At 49.8% G+C, this 15,289-nt stretch overlaps 1 protein-coding gene across 6 annotated transcripts in view; it reads left to right on the plus strand.

The window, feature by feature from the left end:
* Positions 1-275: 275 nt before the first annotated feature.
* MBNL1 (muscleblind like splicing regulator 1) overlaps positions 276-15,289 on the plus strand; it is a 113,227-nt gene continuing 98,213 nt past the window's right edge. The window contains exon 1 of one of the 6 annotated variants that reach the window (XM_041126944.1): positions 276-664. The gene's annotated coding sequence lies outside the window, so the exon portion shown is untranslated. Of the gene's footprint in view, positions 665-8,626; positions 8,811-9,021; positions 9,147-15,289 lie in introns of those variants that run through there. The other 5 variants (XM_030029337.2, XM_041126946.1, XM_030029340.2 and 2 more) reach the window with 5 other exon arrangements.

The following is a 15,289-nucleotide window of genomic DNA, read 5'->3' on the forward strand; positions in this document are numbered from 1 at the left end:
GGGTCTAAATGTCTCTGGTCGGTGAAGCCGGCCGTGCTGCGGGCGCTGCCAGCCCTGTGCCGGCGGCAGCAGCGGCGGTGCCGGCCGGGCAGCCGTTATCTGCGGCTCGCAGCAGGAAGGGAGCCCCGGGGACACCGCCCCAACCATCGCCCCATTTCCAGGGACCGCGGCGATGGCCTTGCCCGAGCCCGTCCCCCCCCAGATGCCAATGGGGAGATTAACGTGCCGCAGTGGAGACGTCCTCAACCGGTGCGTTTCAAAACATGCCTTTGTGCCCGAGACGCAAGCTTCCCTGGCAGCGAGCCACGCTGCAACTCAAGATGTGGCCACAATGCAAAAGTACTTCCCCTTGCGTCTCTTTTTTTATTAGCCGAAACTAATTTTTGCTTCTTTAAGGAAATAAATATATATGCAAACCACAGCCTGTTGCCGTGGTTACTGCTGTATGCTACTGCGAATAGCTTATTTCACATCCTTAGCCCTATAGGGTTTGGAAAGCGTGATTCTTCTGGCCTTTCACCGTTTCCCCCTCGCTAGGCCACCATCCTGCTGTTGCAAAAAAAGCATGTTGTAATAAACCCTGCGCGCTGCCGGCGGAGGCGGTGGCTGCGCTGCCAGAGCGCTGCAGCACGCTCCGACGCACCCCACGCCAGAGACCCCCCAGGTAAGAATTGTGCTTTTTACCCCACTTTGTGGCCCTTGTCGGCCGTGCAAATTTGCAACAGAATAGCGTACAGTTGTTTAGTGGGTTACGGTAAGTTGTTCAGAAAGCTAAACTGTTTTATTACGTCTGCATTTCATTGCGCCTACTTTGGTATATAGGTCTTGCGATCTTGAGATAAGTTAGGGAAGATTCAAATAATATGTTAAAGAAATGAGCGCTAAATGTAAGCTGCTGTTATGCAAAGTTTAAGTAACAAAATCCTGCAGTTCTGAAGCGTATTAGAAGTAGCAGTCGGATTTCAAAGCAGAGCCTTCGTGGCGCTTGCTGGGGGCACAGCGGGACCCCCATGGTGTGGAGCTCCTCCGGGACGCCGAGCGAGCACCGACCCGCTCCCAGGAACACACGGGACAAACCCGGCGCGGGAGCCGGCCCCCGCAGCGCCGGCGGGTGCATCTTTCTCTTTTCTTCTGGTTTTACTATTATTTTGTCAGTTAATCTCCTGTGCTGCTTACTCCGCTGGAAAAGTTGAGAGAAAGATTTTCACGTGCTTGCAAGAGCCCCATGGGCTGGTTGAACAGTTTGTTCTGTGCTGTTGGTGGAGCGGAGACAGGGCTGGGTGCTTGCGCCGAGGCACCACCGCCATAGCTGTGCCGCAATTTGGGTGCGTTTCTCAACGGGGGCCGAGCGCTGCTCCCCCCGCACGGGGGTCCCCTCCAGCCCTGGGCGAGGCGGGGGGGTGCTCGTCCCCGGAGCATCGCTCCCCGGCCCCGCTCCGGCTCCCCGGGAGCCGTTGGTAAAGCCCACAAGAAATTAAAATGACATTACTCCCCTGAGAGTGAGCCCTCGGCTTCCTGCCGCGAAATACGCTGCTGACGGCGAATGTCCCGCCGGTTTTCTGTGATTAAACGCGGTGTTGGGTCGCAGGCAGGGCGCGCCTGGAGCGAGCACCCGTGCTGCTCCCCATAGAGGTTAGAGTGGACCCCGGCACTGCCGGCTGGGCTCCAGCACAAACTGAAGAGCAATAAAGAAATCATCTTACAGAAAGCGCAAAAGACGTAGCATATATAATAATTATTTGCTGCGAAATTAGCCGTGTGGATTTTGCTCATTTATGTGCTTGTAGACTAGTAGAGATTTTAAGTATTTTATCGCTTTTAACAAAAATATTAGCACTTAATAGTTGCAGGAGGCTTTAAAATAAAAGGACAATGCAGCGGAAGGCCCAAGTCTGAAATTTGTACGTTATCTTTACTAAAATGCACATGCAAATAATATCATTAAAACAGAAAAAAAAAATCTTTAAGCACTGTAGTGTGAAAGTGATGGCCTCCATGTTGCTGTGAAGCAGAAGCGGAAGTTCATTACTGCAGAAGTTGCACCGTGCTAGAAGAGATGTAACGATTGCTTTCTTTATCGGGAAGACTGAAATTTAATGTCAGACCTTTTTGGGGAACTTGAATTTTGTGAGTGCTGAACAAATAAGAGCATAATGAAGCGAATAGCTTCTCCAGGATCGTAATTGTGTTTAGTCTCTGTTTGAACTAACTTGCATATCTGCCTTTAATAAAGGCCAGGAAAAAAGGAAAATTAGAGTACAAGGTTTTTTTGGTGACTATTGTACTGCAGCTATTTGGTACGATAAAATGAAGCCACAAGCCATACTTCAAGCTAGATGGATTTGCACTGTGATTTTCACTTATCTGTTTACGACAGGGGTACGGCAGCACCCCGTACCCCTCGCGGGCGGGCGTTCTGCGGTCGGTCTGCAGCGAAGAGCAGCCCGGTGCTGCTGCCGTCAGCGTGCGGATCTCTTAATGTAGTTATCCTTTAAGTGCTCTGTTACTGCACATGCTAAGGAGAGAAGCTTTGCTTTCGGGTGCACAGCTGGAAGCGCCTGTGCAGCTGGAGAAGCCTTTCTGTGCCCGCTCCTGCCCAGGGGTGCTGTGGGCAGCGTGCCGGGCACCGGGCACCTGGCAGGGCTGACGGTTCACCCAGGCTGCTCTCACCCAGCGCCGGCTACACAGCCTGCTGGAGTCCGGGGACTTTTTCGGCTAGTTCTGAATTAAATTAGGCTCTTAACTGACTTTCTTTTGTGCTTTTTCTTTAGCAAAAGATTCCTGTTTGATTTGTGATCTTACTCAAGCAGGAGCTGGGGTTTGAAGTAAAGCGCTGGTGCAAGTTGAGCTGGAGGCTTTGGTCCTCACCGGCTGTGTGTGCATCGGTTTGTGCACCTCCAGCCATCTATGCCTGACCGCCTATAGGCACCGGGCCCCTATAGGGACCCTGAGGCTGCGTGGGGGGGCAGCAGGCTGCCAGGCTGGCTGCTTTTATGGAGTAACGTTTGAAAGATGGTTGCTGAGTTGGTGCTTAAAGTAGCTGTGGTTCGTGCATCACAGGTTACCTTCCCCTGTCCATACTGAATGTCTGAAGAAACCAGTCTCTGAAGGAGGGCTAGAAATGATCTACAAGGCACCCATAATACAAGTTTCTTAATTCTGCAGGCTTATGTCATCTCTCTGAGTATTTATCACATTTGTAGTGACAAAGAGAAAATTTAAATATATTTTCACGTTATGTCCCTAATGCCATGCCTGTTACAGCATGACCTATCGCTCAGTCTTCCCTTTAAACTTTTACCTTCAGATCATTTTGAAGTAGGACCTGAAGTGGGAAGTGCTTTTATTCTGCCTGAGGCGCAGTTGTGAAGAGGATGCCAAGAGCCATCCTCACGTAGGGCACCCAGGACATGTTGGTGTCCCACTGCTGTGCTTGCGGGGCTTCTGCCAGCCTCGGCTGGGTCATCGCTGGCCCTGCAGCCTTCCTCGCCGGGGTTTTGGAGGGAAGGGCAAGCAACCATTGCACAATTTTCAGAGGTCAGGCTCTTGCTTCACTTGTGCCAGGCCTGCGTTAGCTCAGCCAAGAGAGTTCCTCTTTTTTGCTCCAGTTGTAATAACACATAGTGACTCTAAAACATAAAATGTCTCTCAAAATACTTTCTCTGTACACAACAGGTCTCTCTTTTCCCTTGTCTCCTAATTTACGTCTTTTTGTTTGAATGACATAAGAAGCTAAGTGTACAATGACATATTTCTTTACCTTCCTCTGCTGGAAGATAATTAGTCCATTGTCTTGTTTGGTATCCCAGATGGTGATCATTATCATTATCGGATGATAATCTGGGAGACCCCTGGATCTGAGACTTCCTTACGCTTTCCTCTTTACCATGCCCTGCTCGGACATCTTGTTACTGCAGAGCTTGTGCTTGGCATATGTGCTCTAGGGTTTAATCCCCTGTATCCCCTACATAAACCTACGTGAAACAGAATATATTCACCTTATAGGATATAGTGAGAAATGACATCACAGGCGCACAGGGCATAAACCCAACGATAAGACAAACCGGAGCTGTACCGTGTCAGAGAAGGGATGTGTTTGAGCGGGTTCCCAGCAGGACCAGCATCAGAACTGCCGGGCAGCAGCCGCTCCCCGGCAGGGCTGGGACCGGAGGCTGGCAGGGCTGCTGCCATCGCGGGCAGCAAGTACCAAACCCAGCAGGCGGATCGCCGCGTGCTGTCATGTGAAAATGGACTCGACGGGAAAATGAAACTAAAAAAATCTCATTACCAACACAACCAAATAATGGCTGTGGAGCTGGGCCCTTTAGACCAGGGGTGGAGGGGGCTGGGTAGGGAGCTGCCATTCCAGCTGTGCCATTCTCGGTGTCCACGTCCCCGCTCTGCTGCCGCTGCCGAGGCAGGACAAGGAGGCACAGTTTAGACACCGGTTATTTTTTAAAGCTAGCTCTGGGTATAGAAAAGATCATTTGTGTGGACACTGGTCTACTGAAGTTATTTAAGAGAAATCTGGGCAGTGAGGAGAGTTTGTACAGAAAACTTTGTGACCGGAACAACTGCTTTGAAAATGCCCAGCGTACTGATGTAAGCGTACAGAGAGGAAACAGCCTCACGTATTTCTTTGTGATAGAACAGAAACAGGAAGAGCAACAATGATCCATTACAATATTCCTTCCCAGAGACTATCAAGGCATGTGCAACCAATGCTGAAGTTATCCGAGTGGTACATCTGTACCGCTGCTGCTTTATAGAATGACAGGCACACTCATGTAAGTCAGGCAAATATAAAAATACGACAGGATACCAATTGTCATGAATTTTTTACTGATCTGGATTAACTTTCTTTGAAACACAAGTGTAAATTCATGGCATTTTTTCCTGAAAGAAAAATGAGTGTTTCTTTACATCCTTTCAGTCTCCAGCTTCTATAAAAAGGCCAAAAAAGATAAACAGAAAATATCAGAAAGCTCTCCCAGTCAGTGACGTGCCTTCACTTCCTCGGGCACTCAGTGCTCCAGGATGCTCCCCGAGGCTGCTCCGTCCGGGCAGCTCCCGAGGAGGGATGCTCAGGGCATCCCGTGTCTCTCCACGGGCTCAGAAGTGCTGTGCGGTCTGTTGCAGGGTGTGATTAGAGCACACAGAAAGAAAAGTTAATTATATTAATGCTAGGCTGTATAATAGAACAAAAAGCCTTAAGATTGAAACAGTTGGAGTTCTTGAGCAGGTAATATTATTTGTCTCCCAAGGTAAAGTGAGGAATTATTCATTAAAGCTGAAAAGCACTTTATCACCTCATTTCACAAAACATAACTCTTTGCTTGGTTCAGCCCTGAGTATGGATCAGGGAAAAAGGCAAATTTAAAGGCAAATTTTTTCTAGTCTCCAAGCCTAATAAATTTCAAAGCAAACAGCAAAGTGGTTTGGCTTATTCTGTTACAGATTGAAGGATGTGGCAGATGTAATTCTGAGCGATCGTTTGAAATTTCAGAAGTCAGCAGAAGCTCAGTATCTATAAATGAATAAAAGTAGCATTCAATTGCAGTGGAGATGCCACTTTAGTACTGATTTTTTTCATTTGTAAGGTAAAAAATAAACAACTTACATCTGGAGCAACTGGGTATGAGTAAAAAGTGATGCTCAGAATTATAAACACACATTACAAGATTTGGGGGAAAAGACAAGCATGAGAGGGAGAAGATGGAAAGACAAAGTTCTAGCATAACTATAACCCCCAGTGCGTTTGGTAGAAGAAATAAAGTTGGAACAAGGTGTCTGTGTTGATAGAGACGTTTAACACAAGCAAGTTACACTCCTGATACTGGAGATAAACCCTTTGTGTTCTTCCTTGTCTTCTCTGACGTCGATGTGCCCTGTAGTTTCCTTGTAGTCTGCTGTTCATGTTGACTGGGGATGAACACCAGCCTCGCAGGTTAAAAAGCACGTGGCATGAGAGCCCCAGTCTGCGGAAACAGAGAGAGGCTGAAATTAAACCGTGTCTGAAAATGGGAGCCTGCTCGGGGGGAGGGAGACGGTGTCTTTATTTTCCAGCAGCAGGGCACCCCTGCACGACTGCTGCTTGTCACAGCATCCAGCCCCGAGTGCTGCTGGAGCCACCGTGTGCTTCCAGTTGAGAGAACCCCGGTCGGTAGTAATGAATAGAAGGGATCGGAATTCAGAATAAAGTCACCAAGGAGCACAAGGTGTAAAGGACAGAGGCGTTCGGGGTGTCTGGTGTTTCCACGCAAAAGGAGGTGAGCAGGAAGAGAGGTGTGGGGCACGGGCCATCCCAAGCAGCACGTGCACCGGAGCATTAAATGAGCCCCTTCGGTGAAGTGTCCGTGCTGGACTGCGGCACTGGCCTGAGGTGTTAGGGAGCCGGAAGGAAGATCAGACCAGATGTGAAAACTTAACCACGGAAAAGCCTGCTGTAGTTTTTTGTGGTTTAATTTCTGAAGTGCGTGGTACCCAGCTCCTTGCAGCAGCCCTGAACCCCTTCCCTCGCCACGCATGCCCCCGCGCTGCAGTCCCTGCAGGTGAAGGACCAATGCATGACAACCGCAGGACTTCAGAAAAAATTGCCTCCTTGTAGACATGATGATGTCTTTTTGGCATGGTGCAGATTATGCTGGCAGCAGAACTTGTTTATAGGATTCACACTCTTTCTCTCCATGAACACTCATTTATTTGATGGCTCTTAATTTTCACAACCCAAGCGAGGAGAAAGCTCCATGGAGGTGGAGCTGCGAGCGTTTAACATGTCCATTTTATAATGCTTTCCAAACCTAAGAGCGGTTAAAGCCTCTGTGGAAGGTGCCTGTGGTAACTGTCATCCCTGCGGAGAGGCGGGAGCGCAGCGCTGGCGGCCAGCAGCCGTGGGCAGCCGCGCTGGTCATCCGCAACCTGTCGCCGAGATACCTGCAGGCCCGGGGCCGGGCGTCAGCCTGGGCTTCGGCACCCGTGGGAGCTGCTCGGGCAGAGCCTGCGCCGAGGGGGAAGAAGGGATTTCCTTGTCTTGACTAACTGGCCTACCGTTACATTTAGTAACAGGGACCAGGGAGGAACAGAAACTGTTGGAGGGCACACCATAAGGTTACAGTTCTGTGAATTGTTCCCTATGGAAGAAAACAGAAATTGAAATTAAAAGCTTAAGGGAAAAGAGAATAACTGAGGTTTTTTTTGAAAATGTATGTGTATATGCATTGAAATATACTCAGCCTTATCAATAAACAGTTGCTTCATACGATCGAATACTTGGGAAAAAATACTAAGCAAAACGTCTCCTGGAATCAGTGCAAATATTTGTAGGGTTTGGGTGTGAGTTTGGCTAAGACACGACTGCTGCCTTGATATCACAAGACAAAGTCAGAGAATCCTGCCACTGATTTTATTAAAATGGTAAAATATAGAGAACTGAAAAACACAGTTTTCAAAGGCACGGGACTCTTTTATGGCAAAAGGCAAAAAAAAAAAAGACTTAACAATGTAAGAGGTATATTGTGAGCCTCAGGGATGGAACAGACTGCACACTGTAAAAGAGAAGTATAGATCAAAAAGAGTAAACCTCGGCAGGGTCAGAGGAAGAAAGAGCTAGAAGAGGGACCACAAAAGGTCACTTAATCCATTCCTTTGCCCCAGGCAGGATGGAGTGTACCTAAATCACTCCTCGAGATGAGCGTCTCACCTTGATTTAGTACCCTTGTCAGTCCTTTTTTTCCCCTCTAAGTCCAGTCTGAACCTCTCTCCCTGAAGTTTAATGCCATCTTCTTGTCCTCACCGCCATAAATACAGAGACAAGATTCTTCCCTGCTCTTTATAGCGTCCTTAAATCTTGGAAGATCATTGCCGTGCTTCCTCCAGTCTTGGCGTCGGCAGGGTGTTTCCAGTTCTTTCCATCGTTTCGTCCCCACCGCTGTCCCTGCAGCTCCGGTCCCGCTTCCCGTGGCCCGGTGGGCCGACACCGGTGGGCCCGGACCCCGCGTGTCCCCTGGCACCCCCCGCCCGGCAGCCTGCCTGCCTCCCTGCGTATTTAGGTGTACGTCCTTCTCTTTTTCCGTCCCTTAGGTTAGCACCACATTGGTTTGCCGAAATCCCTTCAGGCGCGGCCCTCGAGGCGAGCGTCCCGCAAGCGACACGTCGATGCTGCGTCCGACCGCTCGACGTTACCGTAGCTCCTTTTTCTGCGCCGCTGCCCTCGGCGTCACCGGCGTGGCGGTGCCGCCGCCTGCCCGCGCCGACACTCGGCAGGGCAGAGCGGGGACCCCGGCGGCACGCTGGGGCCACGCGGGCGCAACCGCGCAGTTGGCGACGCGCTTTATTTGCCAAGAAAGGGCGGGAAAGGGGACGAGAGCATGGCCTTTTTTTTGCCTGCTCTGGGAAGAAGATCAGCACCATGGCCTCACGAGAGGAAAAGCGTTTTGGGGGGGGGGGGTGTCTGGAAAAACCAGTACAATAATGGGTAAGGCAGCCTGAGGCCGCTGGCAGCGACGGCCCCGCGGCGCAGGCCGGGCTGTTTTGCCGGAGACGTTTTCCACTCGCTTCCCTCCCTCCCCCCGCTCTGCCTGTTTTTTTTTTTTTTTTTTTTTTTCTTCTTTCCTCCGAAACCGGAGGCGGCGGCGGGGCCGGGCACGTGTGCTGGGGCTCGGGCACCGTGACTCATGAGGCGCCGGGCCGCTCCGCCGCGGGGAGGATGAAGGAGGCGAGTCCCCGGGGGGAGGGCAGCCCACGACGCCTCCGCTCTTCACCTTTTCCTCGGTTTTGCGGCGCCCGGATCCCGGAGGTTGCGCCTGGCTTAGGTAAGCGCGACCGGGCCGGGTCGGGCCGGGGCTGGGCCCGGCCTCCCCGCGGGGCCGGGGCCGGGGCCGGGTCTCGGTCTCCCCGCGGGGCCCGGGGCTGCCGGCAGGGCCGCGGCCGGGGCGCGCTTCCGGGCGGGGCGGGGGCGGCGGCGGAAGCCGGGGCCGGCGCGGGGAGCCCGGGCCGCCGCCGCCGCCGCCTCCTCCCTCCCTCCCGCCCGCCGCGCCGGCGGCGCTGTCAGCATGCGCCCCTGACTGGGCCGGGCCGCCGCGGCCGCCACCGCCGTCCCCGGGCAGGGCCGCCGTCCGCCCGCACCGCTCCGCGAGCATGCCCCTGAGGTGAGTGCCGGCGGCGGCGGCTGCAGGTGCCCGGGGGGCCGCTACCCCCGGCCCGGCCCGGCCCGGTGCGTGGCTGCGGCGGGCCCCGCGGGCGGCGGCCTGCCAGGGGCGGCGGCTCCGCTCCGCTCGGCTCGGCTCGGCGCGGGGGGCGAGAGGCCGTCCTCCGCCGGGGGGGGGGGTCCGGGAGCGGCGGCCCGGGGCGCGGCCCGCGTCTGCCCGGGCGTCCCTTGCTGGCGGAGCCGGAGGCGTTAGAGGCCGGCCGTGGGAGCTGGCCACGCGTGACTCCTCCCGGGAGGCGGGGAGCCCTTCCCGGCCGTGCGGGGCAGGTGCGGGGCCGAGCGGCCTCTCCCCGGGGGGGAGAGAGAGCCCCGGGGGGCGGCAGGGCCGGGCCGGGCCGGGGGTGTCCGCGGGAGGAGGCGGCGGGCTGCCCCCCCCCTCACACCCCGGGCTGGGCCGGCGTCCTGGAAACGCGGGTGCTCCAAAGCAGCGCCGTGGTCTAGGTTAGATTTTTAAAGACGGCGGTAACTTCGAAGGGACGTCGCCGGTCTGGGTGCGTGCACATGGCGGTGTCGGGCAAAAATCCTGCCTTGATAACGCGCTCCTTGTGCTGCCCGTATCTTTGGGAGCTTCTGGATTAACCGGGTGGAAATAGAGCGTTGGGGCTTGGGGTTTTTTGAGAGAGAGTTCTTGAATTCAGAACTTTGTTTTGCATGTAGTTACTGCAAACAAATCAGTTTGTTAAGATGTTAGTATAGTGGGAGAGAAAGACGCAGGGATGTTGTCTGTATGAAATAGTTATTTTAGAAGAACACATGATTATTTCTTTTAGAAAGAAATTATTTCTTTTGGTGATTTTTTTTGAGGGGGGAACTATGCTGCAAAACGTGGCAGCAGCAGCAGGACACAGGTGACAAAGAAGCAGAGAGAGTGAAACTGTCTGAGCAGGTTTAACAAAGGGATGTAATGGACAGAAGTATGTACATAATGAATAATAACATTGAATAAATAACTGGACTGTATCTTCTTTAGCACTACGGAGAAGAGGTTCTAATGGAACAGCAACATGTTCCAAAGTGACAAGGAAGTAATTTGCATAATGAGTAATTAACCGATGGTACTTATTACTGCAGGGGAAGTTTGAGGGTGAGAGTCTGAGGTTGGGCAGTTGGAAGCTGGGATGGATCGCAGGTGCCCGCCGGGGCTGTCTGCTTGTGTTTGGTCCTGACCCTTGCCAGACCTGCTGACATAAAACAGTATTACAACAATTTCAAGTAGATAAAAGAGAAATAAATTGAAGGCTTGGCATCCCCAGTTTCACTGAAATGGGTGACAAGCCTGCTGTCTGTGGAAGGTGGGGACGTACCAGTGCAGAAACCCGAGGTGTCGGGAGTCTCTCTGCTTGCAGGGCGGTGCTGGGAGCGCTGCCCGTGGGTTTTCTAGGGAGCGGAGCACCCTGACAGTCCGTCTGGAGGGGACAGGGACGCTGGGCGCATGCTGAGCTGAGCTCTGCAGTTCCAGCATGTGCTTTTGCAATTTAAATTTTGCGAGGCCTGTGTCACTGCTTTCCTCAGCTCCTGTCGGATCAGGTGTAGGCTAGAATGTTGTAAAATGGAATTGGACTTCCCTGGATTTAAAGGCTGGGCTTCTGAGCTACAAAACTTCTTCAGGCTTAGTTGAAACAAAAGGTGATTAAATAGAAAAGCGATGGCGATGACTAAACATTCGAAGTTTCATAACCAGTTAGTCTTCAGACTTGAGAATATTTTGAAAATTTATTACCCTGTAGGTTGTATGTATGAATTAACAGTAATCGTGGAGCCTGCCTAGTTTTAGGTGACACATAAAAGTACAGGATTGTGCAGTTGTTATTTACTCGGGCTACTGAGGAAAGATACACAGGCTACAGATTTCTTAGTCTGATACATGAGGAAGAAGGTGACAGGGCGTATTTATTGTCTCATTTCCGTAAAGCCATCATTAGATTAAATTCATTTTGAATGGCAGGCAAGGGTCTGAGTCCAAGGATGCTTTGTTGTACTATGAGGCAGTTGAATCAGTGGGCAAAATTGGGGCATTATGTGAGCGATTTGTAATTCACTTGTGTCAGCAAGCAGTGCCAAAGCTGTCCTGTGAGAACTCCCCTCAGCTGCAGCGGAGGGTATGGTTTCCATACATCCACTGCACAGTGCCGGCGTTCCCTGCGGTGGGAACAGCCTGGCTCTGTGATTTCTTTTCATTTACCCACAAAATCCTCCTTTATGCTCGTTGTCTCAGAAGTGTTGTGAAGCACCGCTGTGCCACGTGCCGCCTAGGCACGAGCTTCGTGTTTTTCTGGGCTGAAAGCTGTATTGCAAACACGGGAAATCGCCAGTTCAGATGTATCTGACAGCTGCCTACAGCTCGGACCCTCCTAGGCAGATGCCTGACTCGCGTTCTTCACCCTCGTGACAGAAGACGTTAGAGTTTTAGATCTGGTAGATTAACAAGGTAATGGATAGTACCTATCTTCAGGAGTATCAACAAAACAGTTTAATTAGTGGAAGCAGAGAATTTTAATTTAAAATTTCTCTGGTATATTATTATCTAATTGCAGAAGTAATCAGAATCGTAATGCAGAATAGCCTTTACTGAAAGGTTTTTCCGTAGGCAGTCAGGGCCAAGAAGCTACTCTTCCGCTGACTCGCTGCAGTCACTGTGCGGTGTTGTGAGGGCTTTCAGCCCAGTTCATCCCGGTGAGACTGAGGAGATCGCGAAAGCATAATCCTAAGCAAGATGCTGGAACGGGGGTTTGGTAGGGTGCCGTGCAGGATCCTGGAGTACCTCGCCATCCCAGCAGCCGCAGCACGGGCGCCTCGGAAAGGCTGGGGGTGCGGGTAAGGCTCCGCGCTGGGCTGTGGTCAGCGAGGGGCTCGCAGCCCTCTGCTGCTCCCTGGGGGGGGGGCATGTAAAAATTTCAGGGTTTTTTGCTGATTTTTCTTTATACTGGAAGTGCTCTTAGTTCATTCTGCTTTGGGAGGTTCAACAATATAATCAGAAATAAATCGGTGTGAATCAAGCTGCTTCAAACCTTAAATGTAGACGTTCATTTTCCGTTTTGGAGAAAGGTTAATTTTGTTTTGCATTGCTCCACCTCTTGAATTCTACTACTTTGTTGCTTCACTAAGTCTCAGATGCTGTTCATCATTGTCTAGTATTACTAGGTAACAGTTACTGAGTTTATCTATATTCTGCATCCTATAGCGAGGCCAAGGATTGAATAAACTAGCATTTTTAGACACCTCCGTGACAAATACCACACACTGACAAGCATTTGAAAGTAGCAGGTGCTGCTGTTGCTTTCTTTTAAAACCTGTTTTGCATGGAGGTTTCTGGTGCTTTTCCAGTTTGCATGTCTCAGGAGCACCGAAGATGCTACTTTCCAAAATTTCATAAGCAGGGAAGATACTATTGAAAAGAATCTGTAATGTCATTCACTGCAGTCTGTCCTCCAAGCGATTTTGAGAGGACTGGTAAATGTACTATTCTGTGGCCTTTGCAGAGTGTCCCAGCTGCATCGCTTTGCATCCCAGTGTCAGGTGCAAATCTGACTTCTCTGAACTTAGAGCCCATGTATATTGGAAACCTGGAAAATAAATCTGAAGTACAGGAGATGGTGATGCATTACACCAAACAGCTGAAGCAAACAAATAGTCAAAAGGGTGTTGCTCCACAGGGCCATTATTTTGGTTGCCCAGAGGAGGCAGACTGTTAAAGCTGCATGGTTTTTACAGTACTGTCCAGAACAGCTTATGTGGCCACAGTAAAGGTTCTTGTATGTGTGGTGTAGATGAAGATCTCGTGGCCAGTTCAAATTAAAACAATACACTTTCCTCTCTGTTTTTATTTCCTTTAAGTACTCGTTTTATTCTGCTGCTTCAGATTTAATGCAGAGGTGGTAAGGACACAGGAATGCCTGTAATTAGGAGGATGAGCCTTAGCACCTCTTGATGCCCAGAATAGGGAGGGTGTGATTGCTACTTAGGAGCTGCATGTATAAACTGCAAACGTCGTTTTTCTAACAGTGCTAACACCGAGGAAGTCACACCTGTTGGATCATAAAAGACGCCTTGCAGTAACTATGCATTACTTTCAAAGGCTTAATATGTGTTTTCCTTTGCCTTGTGCACATTTTAAATGCAAATGCTAAGAAGAGATGATTTTGCTGTTAACAAAGACCAGCTCATTAAAACAAAACAAAAAAAGTTCTGTTCCCTTTTGTTGTCATATTTTTATGATTTTTTGTCCATGACAAGGATGTCTTCTGTAACTATGAATATTTATCAAAAAATTGCTGCAACTACTCTTGTCCAGAAGGAATTTTACTGTGGTTGTATTTTTCTATGTTTTTATGACTGTTTTCCAGTATGAACAAGGAAGGACACTCATATCAGTGATCAGGTGTTGCCTGAAATAAGCTGGTTTTGTGCTGTGGTTCGTTTGTAAGCGGTGACAGAATAATCCTGCACACAAACGTGCAGGTGCTGCCAGAGGGCTCGGAGATCTGCCGGAGTGCGAGCAAAGCTTGTGTGTGTAGATCCAGCATTTTGGCTAATGTGCTTTATACACCTAACAGCTGTCAGGTGTGGAATGGGGCTGGGTGTGATCGCTTCCCTAGGGACTCCTATGTGCAAATCTGTCCTGCTATTTCCAGCCCCGTGGAGGGGCGGCAGGGGGACCCGAGGCAGGCAGAGGCTCCAGGGCTTTTCTTTGCCTGCATATGCGGTAGTCTCCACTATTTGTGTTCCTTAGGGATTAGAGCAGTTGCCTATGATTATTTTTTTTATTTTATTTTATTAACAATTATATATTGTAAACTTAGTTTCCCAAGTAATGCAGTAAAGTAAACAACATTTCCTTCCTACTACCCCATAATTATTTACTGAAAGGATAAACACGTGAATAGTTTTTTATCGCTATCCTCGGCGACATTTGGAATCTGTTCTGCCGTGAATATGTGCAATTGTAATTCCCATTAGTGTCAATGAAAGTTCACAGCAATTAACAAGGAAAGAGAAGGGACTGTTAAAACTGTGGCACAGTTGTGATGAAACTTGAATACATCCCAAGATGAAAAAATACACATTTAATATAAAGAGTGGAGAGGTGAAGGTTTTGCATGTGGCATTTTAAAATGGAGCATGGTGCCTGGTAAGGATGTTCAAGCAAGCAGTCGATGTTGCCCCTTCCCGTTCTACCTTCAGCAGTTTGTGTAGGGTGATCGTCTTAGTCATTGCTTTGCTTGGAGAATAAAGCCAGTGACAAATGTTGTTTTACGCTGTTATGTGCATTCAGAACCAGCACAGTAAATTTTCCTGCTCTGAAGCTGATGTGAAATTTCTTCCATAGCTTCAGTGGAAGCAACAGGAGAGCAGCATCAGCAGGGCTGAGCTGGTGCAGGTCGACACACGGGATGCTGCCCGCACCCATCGGGCTCTTTGGTGACTGTGTGAGGGTTTGGTGGGTACTGACCTCGGGATGAAATCCAGCTATGTATCAGGAGAATTGCTTTTCCTCTGGGATCAATTTTTTTTTTTTTTTAAACATTTACTTGCTGTCAGCTACTACCCTGTGAAATAGTCCATGTTTCAAATTATGTGCATATGCTGCATTGATATAGAAGACTGTTTTTATCCAAAATATCTTGATTTTAGGTAGCTGGGAAAACTCCCTTTTACTGTACTATAGAGAAAAAAAAAGTCAAAGTTTGCAATAGATATAATCTGTCCTTACTAAAGTCTAACTTAAGTTCTTACTAAATGCAGCTTGAATTTTTAATGGGATAATTGCTATTTGGTATTAATTAGAAATATCAGCAGCAGTTTATAAGGTAAAAGTATAGTTCTGTCACTGGGATACTAAATAGTGGACTTCGAGTTCATTTTTGTTTGAATCTACAGATCGCACGGGAAAACTGAGGAAGCCAGGACTGAGTAAACCACAATTGGCTGTGAGTTTTGTGTAGCCAGATTATCATTTCCATAAGCCAAGTATATAATCAGCATTAACCCAGTGTGGGGACACGGGCAGTGCTGCCCCCCACTGCTGCACAGCCCCCCATGTCCGTGTGTCCTTCTGCAGCCCCACTACCTCCCGGAGCTGCCAGT

This window comes from Aquila chrysaetos, chromosome 10 (assembly GCF_900496995.4).
Source record: "Aquila chrysaetos chrysaetos chromosome 10, bAquChr1.4, whole genome shotgun sequence".
NCBI classification, from domain to species: domain Eukaryota; kingdom Metazoa; phylum Chordata; class Aves; order Accipitriformes; family Accipitridae; genus Aquila; species Aquila chrysaetos.